Genomic DNA, 12817 nt, shown 5'->3' with positions numbered 1-12817 from the left:
CAGACGACTCCAGCTAAGCCTACTAAAGGGAGACAAGGCAAAGGTTCTTTACTCAATCACTCTATTGAGCTGTCTCAGACCTCGCCACCATCCAACTAAGAAAAAGAAAACCCTTGAAAGTAAACAGGCTCCACCAGCCATCAACACTAGGAAGAAGGCTACAATCCAAATTCAATTATCCTTTTATCTATGAGGTCCCTAACCCGAGAAGATTGGGACGACTTGGTAGATGGCCTTCCTTTATTCTCAAGTTCCGTTGATGACACCCTACTCCGTTTCCATGAAGTAGAGTCAATAATTATCCGATCCATTAAAAGTCAATCACATGACTAAACCAATCTTGACTTATCCAGTCCATCAAAACTCAGTCACACGAGTTAACCAATCATGAATTATCTAGTCTATCAAAACTCAATCATATGACTTAACCATTCATGATTATCTTAACTAACTAATAATCTTGTGAAAAGTACCCGACTAATCATCCGTAGACCTAGATCCGTTAGGATACTAGTCTCCCACTTTCAACACCACACTCACCCGTTTTTCTTGTTTTTTACTACCACACTAACATACACAAACAGTGTTCCTTGATTAGTTCCAGACACACGTTCTTTTATACAACCCTTCAAACAATACCAAAATGAGTCAAACAAGGCCTAATGAAGACAGTCCTATATTTCAACAAAAATAGCTTTTCCAATTTCTTATGAGTTGCCGCTATCCGCGAACTTTCTCTGTCTAAGTAAGAGAGTCTTTGCAAAGGATTTATTTGCGAACCACTAATTGCCCAACCTTACCATCTCGCTAACCGTGAGGCATCCCCCTAATTGCGAGGCATCTTGCTAACCGCAAGGCATCCTCCTAACCGCGAGGCATCTTGTTAACCGCCAAGCATCCAACTAATGACGAGGCATCTTGCTAACCGTCAGGCATCTCGCTACCCGCAAGAAACAAAAGATATTCTTCCAACAGTTCTTCTCTTTAAATGATTCTTCAAGCATGATCAACCAGCTCTTCATATCAACCAATAACAACTTATCAAACAGTAACAATTTATCTAGCAATAACAATTTAACAAACAGTTATTTCACTAATCTATGAAAACATATGCTTGTTTCTTGTGATAGAATCACATTTCTTGAACAATTCAAGTGAATTCCCATGCTTAGCTTCCCAGATCAACATGAATAGAAATGCAGAATTATAAATTTGTCTTACCGGATTAGTGACATGTTCGATTACCTCTCGTGTTGGAGGTTGGACGGCTTCAACTTCTTCCACAGCTGGTGATACATCCGCTTGAGCTATGATGGAGTAGATGATACCTTCCTTTGCACATTTCTTGGAGGTGGAATGACAGGAGCATCCTTCGAGCTTAAAGCCACTCGCTTTGGGCCCATTGTATCGCAAAAGAGAAAAGGAAAAGAGAGAAAGAGACTCAAGAATCTGAGTGACAACACGACGATGGTAGAGATGGAGATGTGAGACCCTGGGACTGCCTTAGCCTCGGTCCTTCACTTAACCTCCCTTTATAGGACTTGCCCTTAGGATCCCGTCTCCATTAGCAGCCGACCGTTGGTCCTTGACCTCTAGGGTGGCCCTTGGCCTGACATTACTCCCCCCTTGGAGAAGCATTTTTGTCCTTGAAAACAAGAGTGATCATACACTAATGTTTTTCCACAGTGGCATCCTTCATGGATCCAGCTGTTTGCTTGACCGAAACACGGTTCACTAGGAGATTCAATGAAACCAAGAGTAACATCTTGATTTTTCACATTGTTGTCCATTTGCAACCATCTGATTGTATCGGTTCCTATCCAAGCATAGTGTGTAGACTCCATTTAGAACGCACATGAGCACGCTAAACGAGTTATCACAACAAAGATGTACCGGAAAGAGTACCTCTTTTCACTTTCCGTGAAAGTAACTTGCCGACATAACTCATCAGCCAAGTTTAAGTCCTTGACTTGTTCTCAAATTTCATCAGTAAACAACCCCACCATAACTAGTGTTCAAGGTTGAGAACCTGACTTATACATGAAGAGACTAAACCTAGTCGCAAACATGCTTTAACTCATGGTAAGCAAACTCCAAGTAGAGCAATAAATGCTTATTAATTGGATTGCTTGGTGCTAACATACGCACTTTGCATATCCTTTAGCACAAGATTACACTTTGTAATCTGCCTATCCCCTTGGATAATTGATAGTACTTAGGTGTTTTTCCCCACGGTTTACAGACAGTCTTCCCAGATGACCCATAAACGAGGATCACAATATCATACAACATTGCTGAGCAAACAACAATGTCCTAAATAACCATCTTGGTTAACGTGAAAAATCCACAAGCATCCAAACCGAGCCATGATCTCTATTAATGATTGGTAGATCCAAAAGTAAGCTCAGAGAGATACTACACATAGCGTGAAAAATGCTTCATAAGCAACTAATGTGATGAATACGCATGCCGCTCCAGATCAGCCTTTGGTAAACACTAGGACCCATAACATCTAGTGTGCATGCATTTACCAAAAAACAGATCCGAACCTATATATCCATGATCATCCTTGCCAATACCTATGGTGAATGTGATGCTCCTAGCACACAATAAAGAGGAATGTAAATAGTTCTAAAAAGAAACTAAATACTTTCAGCTACAATCATTTTTCGCAAGCTTTGTTAAAACGTTTGAACCATAATAGAAGGTGAAACAGTAATCACTTCTAGGTACAAACAATGAAACCTTTTCATTAATAACTCATAGCCTTGCTATATGCATAAACAACCATCTGTAATGTTATTTAGCTGCACTTGTACCTTATAAGTCATTCTAAGTATCCAACAATTTCTAGCCACCAAAATTGCTCCTGATACGTCCTGCTGAAAATGGTCTATAAAACAGATTTAACCAGCACTTAGGGACTTTGTCGTGACACATACTTGAAATAGTGGGCGCCAATCTTAGTCCCAAAGACTCACATTCTCCACATGTGGAATATGTCTCATGTAAGGATGTCTAAAAAACAAACATCCTTGCAGTACAAGATATACTTGTGCGTTGAGGTAACTGCAAACACTCTATGATGGGAGTGAGAGGGACCCTCATTAGCCTTGCTCCACACTAGCTAAACCGAACTCCTTGAGTTCCTAGACCATGTTGTATCCCATGTGATAACATGTGCCAAATTAACCCTACAAGTGGGTTTATAACTGCATTAGGTAGAAACTTATTTTGGACACCACAACCCAAATTGCTTGGCTCTTACATGACCTTGTCATTTCTCTGTAGGTTAAACATAGTGTTCACTTATCTAGAGTGAAAGGAACCTACCCAAATTTCCCACTTACAAAGGCCTAGGAACACTAATTGAAAATTAGTGAAATGCAAGTAGTATTATTGCACATGTAACCTTGGGTGTTGCCTTTGCAATCCAAACCCCTTGGTTAAAACAACATTGTCAAACCCCTTGGTTAAACTTTGCAGGAAAACTGCTCAACTAGCATCCGGCCCTTGGCCTATGTCTGTGACCCCCCTTGGGCTTGCCCGTGGCAGTACATTAATTTGGAAGTTGAAATTTTTCCACTACCCCTTGGCAAGTTGTGTACTTTTTTCGTTGAAAATGCAAGTGTGAAGGTTCCAAGAATTGACCATGGACCCTTACTAAGTGATGTAGTAATCATGATCTGGATCTTACCCCAAAACTGTTCTCATATAGACACGCTTAGTGCTAATAGAATCTCCACTGCAGTTGAAGTTGTATTCACAACTAGATCTTTGTCACACTCAAAAATCCATAATCTTGGGTTTTTGTGAGCAGTCGTGCGGTCTGAAATGCTGGCTTCATCCATACACCTTAGTAGAGATAAGCCCTTACGAGTTTAAGACGTTCAAAAACTCAACTTGACTTTCACACTTAAAGTGTGGAGTGCTAAAAAAATGCCCAAAAAATCACTAATGGCAAGACTCTTGCTTGGCCATTTAGAAGTGTTCGATTGTGAAATCAATCACTCATGGACTACAAACAGATGGCTCTGAGCCATGCCAACACTCTTAGCCATGCCAAAATAGGTGGTAAGAGATGGCTCTTAGCCCTTCATGTTACCGTATTGACATGAAAAGATTTCAAGAAAATCATGCCTAGGTTCACTGTTCCTGCATAGAATTTGGGAAGAGAGAGAGAGAGAGAATGTTGGGCTGAGGAAAATCCCTTATTCGAATGTGTTGGATGCCCCATGCATATGATCCCGTGTCCTCCCATGGCATCCTCCCGCTCAAGAAGTCGTTTCCACGGCTCTACCAATCCTCGGCTTTGTGTAGGAAAGCCTTCCCACGCAGTCCTTCTTTCAAGGCCACCTTGGCTCCTCGGTTGCGGGCTTGGAATCCTTGTGTCCATGCTTGTCCTGCTTAGGACGCTTGCCCACGGCCTCACAGCTTCTCCCTTGCAAGAGGGCTTGCCCACGACCCGAGAGAGAGAGAGAGCACGAGCATGCATGCAACCGTTCTCCCTCCTCCTCCATGGCTCCTTCTCCATGACTTTGATACCAATGTAAGACAAGGGAAGCTAGAGCCTGAGAGTCCACCACTCAACCACCCATTATATAGAAAAGCCCCTAGCCCTTTGCCCTAGTTGGACTCCCTTTCCACACTGCCTAGCCCGGCCCTGCCCTTGTCTAGTTCGGCCTTGCCGGTGTCCTGAGAGGATACCCCTCAACAAGATGGTGTTTCCATGAAGAAAAACATGTCACTCATGAAGAGGGATCAATGTAGTCAAAAGTGAAGCTTACCGTGCCATGGTTTTGACTAGAGATTATCGTGTGTGCTACGAATGTGCTTCAAAGGTTTCCATTATATCATGTAAGCAAATGAGAGACACATGGTAAGACTCAATGTAGTCCATGCACACCTCAATTGAGAAAGAATCAACAATCCAAAAGATTGAAATATGTTGCAAAAGAGGGTGGAATCAGTCACATGCAATTGTTGAAATATATGCAATTTCTATATGCTACACCCAAAATAGATATAATCAATGAAAAGTTGGTACCACTAGGGGAAGTTTGAGGTTCCTTTTTGCCTTTTGATGTTTAGAGAGAGAGAGAGAGAGAGAGAGAGAGAGAGAGAGAGCTCTACGCCAATGAGAGGAGCGCTTCCGTTACAAAACCTTCGTTTTAAAAATTACTTTTGAATTTCTAAAAAGAATTTTTTTGAAAGAAAATCTAAGGTAACTTTTCATTATGTGATCCTTTTACCTCAAAAAAGGTATCTTTCACCGAACAAAACACGTTTTTGAATCTTCTCACAGCATTCTTTTCCCTCCTCTTCCCACCTCTCTCGTCATTCCACCGCCTTCTTCTCCCTCCTCTTCCTCCTATCCTCTCTTCACCTTCATCTTCAATGTGTCATCTTCTTCAAGAAATGGAATCCGCCTGGTCTAAATACCTTAGCATATCCATTGAAACCATTACCACCTATGCACATTAAACAAGCAGAAATAGTGGATCCTAATATCCATAACCAAGGGTAGCAAGAGGAGAAAAGACTCCTCAAAAAAACAATCCTTTTCATATTGAAAAGAAAGAGTGAAAAATTTTAGGCTTTCTTGAGCCAAGAAGACAATAAAGGAAGTCCGAAGCATGTTCACATGCACAAGGAGCTTCATCTCCATACCGAGAGCTCCAATCTTCCTCTGCACAAAGATAAATATAAGTGATTTATATGGTGACAATTATTTTGACTTTGCTTGGGTTATTTGTGGTACTTTTCTCTTATAGTTGCTATATTATTTTTTCTTGTTTTGTGCTACTATGCTTCTTACACATCTTCATCCCTAAAGCATATAGGAATGGTAATCCATGGAGTCTGCCATGGAAATCTTCCATGTCTAGCATGGCTCCATTGCAAAGGAACTTTACAAAGGAAGAACTAATGGGTCTCTAACAAAGAAGGGGGTATTCTTATGATCATTTCTATGTTCCAATATACCGATGTGTGGATGAACAGGAACAAATGGCCACCTTGAAGATAAGATCCATTTGCACATTGCACCAAATGAGTCAAGATTTACACAATGCACATACACATTTTTCTTTAGCTTTTGCTTTTGAGATAAATGAAAAGGTGTGTAGATAATGATGTCTTTCTTTCTACCATTATTTTCTTCTATGAGATATATTCTTACTTTTCCCTTTTTATAATATGCCTTGCAGGTCCCGATAAGGATTGAAAGAAATTTATATGCCAAGAAGTGACAGAATACTGCTAAGCTAAAACATACTCCTTAGTTAGAGTCCTACACTTTTGCTAGTGTTGTTGGAAGTTTGTATCGACTATTCACTACAATTGGCATTTTGTACAATATATTTTTATATCAATGACAATTAACTTTGAACATTACTTGTTTGGTGCAAATGTTTTATCTTGTTGGTTTCCATTTTGTAAGTCTTTTTTGTGGTTGGATAGAAAAAGGTGTGCAAATGTCATGCCCTTAATATTGTATGGCTCTTGTATGTTAAAAAAAAAGAAAGTGCTATCATACCCCAGTCTTGTCATGCCCTTGCATCATAACACTATAAATAGCTCATGCAAGTTTCCAAAAATCACCCTCCACACTTATAATGGGCAATACAAATAGAAATATGGATAAGGATACATGCTCCTCTTCCTCATTTCTTATGAGAAAGAACAAGGAGAAGAAGAAAAAGAGAAAAGAGGATGAGCAAAAAGGAGAGGAGGAGAAGAGAGGATGAAGTAGAAGAGAAGGTACATGGGCATACTTTGAGCTAGTTTTCATCATCTCAAAATGTTTGATTTACAAGGGGTTTATAGCTATACAAGATGTCAATTTTCAAAAAGGGATACTGTAAATTATTTACAAAATGTTATGTGCTCTTTAGAAAATGTTCCACCTCATATCTATTTTGAGTTGCTCTGCAACTTGCCTGCAAAGTTTCTAGAAAGGAAGCCTAAGAATACAATGAGTGCCTCGCGTGCTCTTTTAATCTCCCTGAAGCATATCACTCTTTGAAAAAAATATTCTCTTCGATGAAAGAGACTGAAGTGGAATCTTGGTATTTATTCCTTTCTTAGGTGATAGGTTTTTAGGTGCAGACTTTTCTTCTTGCTTTGAGCTCTTTCCTTGGTTTGCTTTTGATTCATCATGTAGCTCCTCCTTCTTCACCTCCTCTTTAGGAACTTTTGTAGTAGTGACTTGGTCCTTGCCATTAATGACTTTCCCTCCCTATATACTCAGCCACAATATAAGTAAGAAGAAGCATATAATTAAGGAGAAATACTTGTTTTTCATATTCGGATATAGAATATGGTGGACAACATCCAAGTTTATTATCAAGGTAAAGATTTTTTTAGCAAAGGGTGTCCCTCATGCATAAAATTAAAGTACCCTTAAAATTCTTCAAGCAAGGTACTAAAATTAACAAGAATTAAAAAACCTAGCAATGTGACTCAAAAAATGGTGATTTTGACCCCTCCACTTCCACTAAATTCGCATAGGGAGGAAAATCCTTTTTTTGGGAGGCCTTTTTGACATTTTTCCCTCTCCAAGTGTCCAAAAGAGGCAATTCAGGCTCCATCTTAGGGTTTTTGGGCCTTTTCGACGTAGTGGTAGGGTCAAAATTATCATATTTTGAGTTCTAAAATCAAATTTTTCTTGTGCTTGTTATTGCGTCCTCCTTCTGCAAAAATTGGCTAGTCGAGGTTAGTCGACTACTCAATTTTCGTGCAAGGGGGACACATGTATTATAAGTTCATAAAAAAGAGTGATAGTCCTCTTTGCATAAAAAGTGAGTAGTCAGAGGCTAGTCCAAGTACTTATTTTTCCTGTAAGGTGGACACATGCCTTAGAAATTGATCAAAAGAAGTTGATAATGGAAGTAATATAAATTCATACCGAGCTAAATAATAACAATTGTTGTTCGTAGCCAATGCCAAAAACCTGCTACAATTTGAGCTTATGATAGAGTATGTAGAATTATATTTAGTGTTTAGGATATGAAGTATTCAAAAACATAGAAGAAATAAATTGGAGCAAAGCAGCTGCTCAAAATTTTTTTAAAGCAAAATGAATAGAAAATGTTTTTTGGGTGCACTCTCCTCTTTATATAGTAGTGCACAAATATCTAGACAAGATTTCATTTTGCACAAATTACAATACAGAAATTAATCTTTTTGCATGGATTTGACTGTTGTGCACAAATTTCAAGGCTCATAATTGACATGCTATATATACCCCAAAATTCCTCTAAATCACTTTTTTTTTTTTTTCTCAATTTCGTCCAAATTTTTTAGCGTGATTTTTTATTCAAGATGATGCTTATAGGACATAAAGGTACATTTTTTTCCTCAATCATTTCTTTATTGTGAATAAAATTCATTTTCTCCATTGAACTTGTGTCCTTCCTACGAAAATTCAGTATACTCGAATTCTTGAATGGGCCTACTAGAACGCATAGGGAAGACACTACTTGGATTATAAGATTTTTTTGGAGTTTTTTCAACATGTGTCCTCCTTGCACGAAAACTTTGTATACATGTGTCTCTCTGTGCATTGTATTTTGCGTAGGGAGGACACATTTTTTAATTGATCTATTAGTAGCAGTGTGTATCTTCCATTGAACTTGTGTCCTCCCTACATGAATTCATTGTTTTCGCACTTCCATCTAGGCCTACTAGGATTACGGAGGGAGGACACTTCTTGGAGTATAATCTTTTGATCAAGTTTTTTTAAAATGTGTCCTCCTTACGTGAAAACTATGTATATGGGTGGCTCTCCATGCATTGTATTTTTGCATAGGGAGGACATGTGTATTAAATATAGAATCTCTTAAGTTGGACACCTTCCATATGTATTGAGTTGTGGAATATGGTGTGATGTATATGGTTGAGTGGTCCTAATGCATGATTTTCATTGCTTTTCTCCTTTTACAGAAAAGTCTTTTAGAAGGAAGATTTTGGAAGGCATGGAAATTGAAGAGGTTGAAGAGATAAGTGGTGATAGATTATGGACCTACTCTACCGAGTCAAGCCAATATCAAAGTTTTCCTATGTCAATGAAATATTTAATGTTCCTTTTTAGTTGGAGGGATTTCTTGAAGGCTTAATTCAACAATGAAATTTTAGACTTTTTGTTGGTCTCTTATTGACCTTGCAAAGGAGCACAAGGTTGGAAACTTTGTATACTTCTATGATATTTTCAAAGCAAAAACCTTAATAAATAGCACAGGGGCTAAGAATTTGGCATTACTCCAAGATGAATGGAAGAAGATTCACAACTCGGAGTGAACAAAGTCCTACTTCTTGAAAAACAAGAAGACGTAAGAGTTTTTGGACTTGCTCTAGGATTTATGGGCTCAAGAAGTACATATTATGGCACTATATATCTTTGCCTCTTCTTGTGACATAGGTAAGCTATTGCAGGGTTACAAGAAGCAAGAGTACTTAAAGTGGAGGGAAAAAAAAATCAAAAGCATGATGTTGGATCAAGCAACCACAATTGATCCTTGTATTATTCCCCATTTGCATCCTTGCCTCTATGTAGTGGAAAGCCATTGATGTAAAAACCTCTCATTTGTAGATGACCTACTATATACATCTTTCCTTTTTTGTATACTCCTCTGTATATCTATAGCAATATCAAAATTCTCTAATAAATTTTTTGACTTCTTTTGATCTTGTTTTGTGCCACATTTTTTGTAAAACCTTCAAGCAAGCTATTAGCTTTTTGAGCTTCTCCACCATGTCTAGTGTGTTTGAAAAACTTGGTTCTTACTTGGTAGTCGGACTTCTCCGTACCTTGAGTTGACCATATTTGACAAGCTTCCATATTTCTTTATAGACCAAGGAGTGTGATTGTAGATAATATACTATACAAAAAAGAGAATTCCTTTATCCACTTATGCAAGAGTTGAACCAAGGAGTGTAATATGTTGCACAAAAAAGAGAATTCCTTTAGCCACTTATGCAAGTGTTGAAGAAAATTAGAAGAATAATAATTCATAATGATTACCTATTTTTTCGTAGAATCCTAAGAAGGTCCTAGTTGTAATGCCAAGGGAAAACCCAAGGGGGGTCACGACCCAGGCCAAGGGCCGACTGCTAGTTGTGGACAGAGGATTCTAAGTATAAATGGCCAAGGGCCTATATTATGGGTGGTAGGGTGGAGAATCCTTCTCGGCAGTTCCCTCAGTCTCACACTGGTATCAGAGCATAGGGGAGAGTAGCCATGGAGGGGAGGGGAAGGAGAGTTTCACGGCGAGTTGCATGGATTCTCTCTCTCTCTCTCTCTCTCTCTCTCTCTCTCTCTCTCTCTCTCTCTCTCTCTCTCTCTCTCTCTCTCTCTCTCTCTCTCTCTCTCTCTCTCTCTCTCTCGTCAAGTTGCCATGGCGTTGATTTCTCCCTCTCGTGAAGCATGGAAGAGACATGGCCGCTCTACCTCAATCTCATCGAGGTTCCATGGCAATAGGCCACAGGAAACGGCTCATGTAGGGCGGGGCTTGTCATGGCCAAGAAGACATGCGGGAGAGGCCGCTTGCATGAAGGAAACGGGTGGCTTCAACTTGCATGAAACGAAACCGCGCTGAGCTTGCCGGATTTGCCGAGGCCTACTGAGGAAAATTCATCACTGCTATGAGGCCTGGTGAGCAACAAAACTCTCTCTCTCTCTCTCGCTCTCTCTCTCTCTCTCTCTCTCTCTCTCTCTCTCTGCAATTTGATCACGCAGGGCTGTCGCCATCGTTTTGCAATAGAGCGTCGTTTTTTTCCTTCTCTTTCAAACATGGGCACCCAAGTGTGCCCAGGGGCAAATCGTAGGGACCCATCCCATGGGGAGGCCACCCATATAGCGAAACCATGCAGCCGTGCAGGGATTGTGCGACCATGCAAGGGTGGACAACCCTCAAGGCTGCATGGATTAACGATGCACAACATGTAAGCATCATCTTTGGGAAGAGTTGATAGGATTAATAAAGGATATCGAAGCTTTCAAGTTGATGGCATAAGATTTCATGCTTCTACAAGGCACAACATGATTGACCAAGCCCTCGACATCTCTAAACATTGATCCACCTGCAAGAAAAATCACTATATTTAGCAAGGGAAACTAATGAGCCGTATGCAAGGCTTATGGAGGGCCTGCTAGGTGCAAAATAACAAGCGTTAGCGTACAACATGCAAGGCATGCGGCAAACTATGGCAACACGTCTGCAATTGTGTCATATCTGTCGAAGATGGTGATCTAGACGTTTTAGAAGACCGATAGGCACAATAAACTTGAAAGTAATGTTTCTCATTCATTACCATTTTGCAAAAGTTTTTGCATTAGTAAAAGCAAGCTTTGTGACCATGACTTATGGTGGAAGGGGAGCTTGTTCCAAGAGATGTTTGTCAAGGACAAATGTCACGGTGTTCAGGCAAGGCCTATGGCATGTAAAGCGAAGGTATTCGGCAAGGCCTACCATTAATTACAATTTCAAGAAGATGTACAACAAGTTTGGTAGGTCATGACTCCCAGGAAGTTGTATGTCATTGATGCAATCAGGCTACCCATTGTCGGTAAGCATGATCCGACAAGTTTTCCTTGTTAATTGGCAATGGCTACACGCAACACAACACTGCGCCACTCAGGGTTCCAAGCAGGTATAAGGTACATACTTTGCACATTTTTTTTTCACTAAGTTGTACAATTCGACAAGGTCGATTATCTGTCCATGCTAAACAAGGTCGACATTCTTGGGACTTTCTTTTGCTATGACATTTGTCTGTGAGCAAGAGTATTTGTATCTATGAGCAAGGGTAGCATCCAAAGTGGGGCTAGTGAGATGTATCATGCAAACAAAAGACTTCCCACGTTTGGAATATGCAATGAGCATATGAACTTGGGGGAAACTTGCCAAGATGTCTGTAGGTTTTTATGTCATACGCTAACTCACTCGAGCAGTGCATATGACTATGAGCCAGATTCAAGGGCGCTTCTTACTTTTATGACTTACTAAAAACCTGGCCACAAGTGGGCGACAAGGTTAGCAAATTTAAAATTATGCTTGTTTCTTTTGTAATTTAACTTTTTATTTGAAAAAGATTTCTTAACTGTGCAAAGCAAAGTGCTCTGCCAAAAGCAAGGCTTCTCTTATGTGCCAAGGTATTATTGATTGACTTCAGATCAACAATAATGGCACACATCTTTGGGAATACGTGGATATAAGATCACAGTTTACGCAACGATACACTGTGATGTATCCATGCCAGTGTAATCATGCAAGGCACGTATATTAGGGCTTCACATGGTCGAGACTATCATTGAAGTCAAGGTATTATTATTCTGCATGGCATACTAATACGATGGACATACGATACCCCATCATTGTATACACTTCCGCTATAACACTAGCTACTCTGTCAAGGACGAGGTAAGTTTTTGATGTCTTAAAACATTTTCTATTTATGTTTATTCACAAGCCATACTTAAGTCATTCTAGTAGATTCATGACCACATACAATGTAGGTGGGTCAAGATGTCATTTATGTTACCTCTGTCTATGAGAGCGTTGTACAAATACACTATTGGACGTTGTAGGATAAGCTACAAATGAGACACTGTTTGCACAAAAGCATTCGTAAGGGAAATACAACACAGTAGAATAAGGGATTTTTCCTCAGCCCAACATTGGGCCAACATTCTCTCTCTCTCTCTCTCTCTCTCTCTCTCTCTCTTTCCTAATTCTCTGTGGGAAAGTTGAAATTAGGCATGATTTTACTAAAATATTTCTATGTTGATATGATAATAGGAAGGACTAAGAGTCAT

This window comes from Adiantum capillus-veneris, chromosome 30 (assembly GCF_014529385.1).
Source record: "Adiantum capillus-veneris isolate H3 chromosome 30, ASM1452938v2, whole genome shotgun sequence".
Taxonomy (NCBI): domain Eukaryota; kingdom Viridiplantae; phylum Streptophyta; class Polypodiopsida; order Polypodiales; family Pteridaceae; genus Adiantum; species Adiantum capillus-veneris.
The sequence above is the reverse complement of the archived record's forward strand: the minus strand, read 5'-3'. Positions refer to the sequence as shown.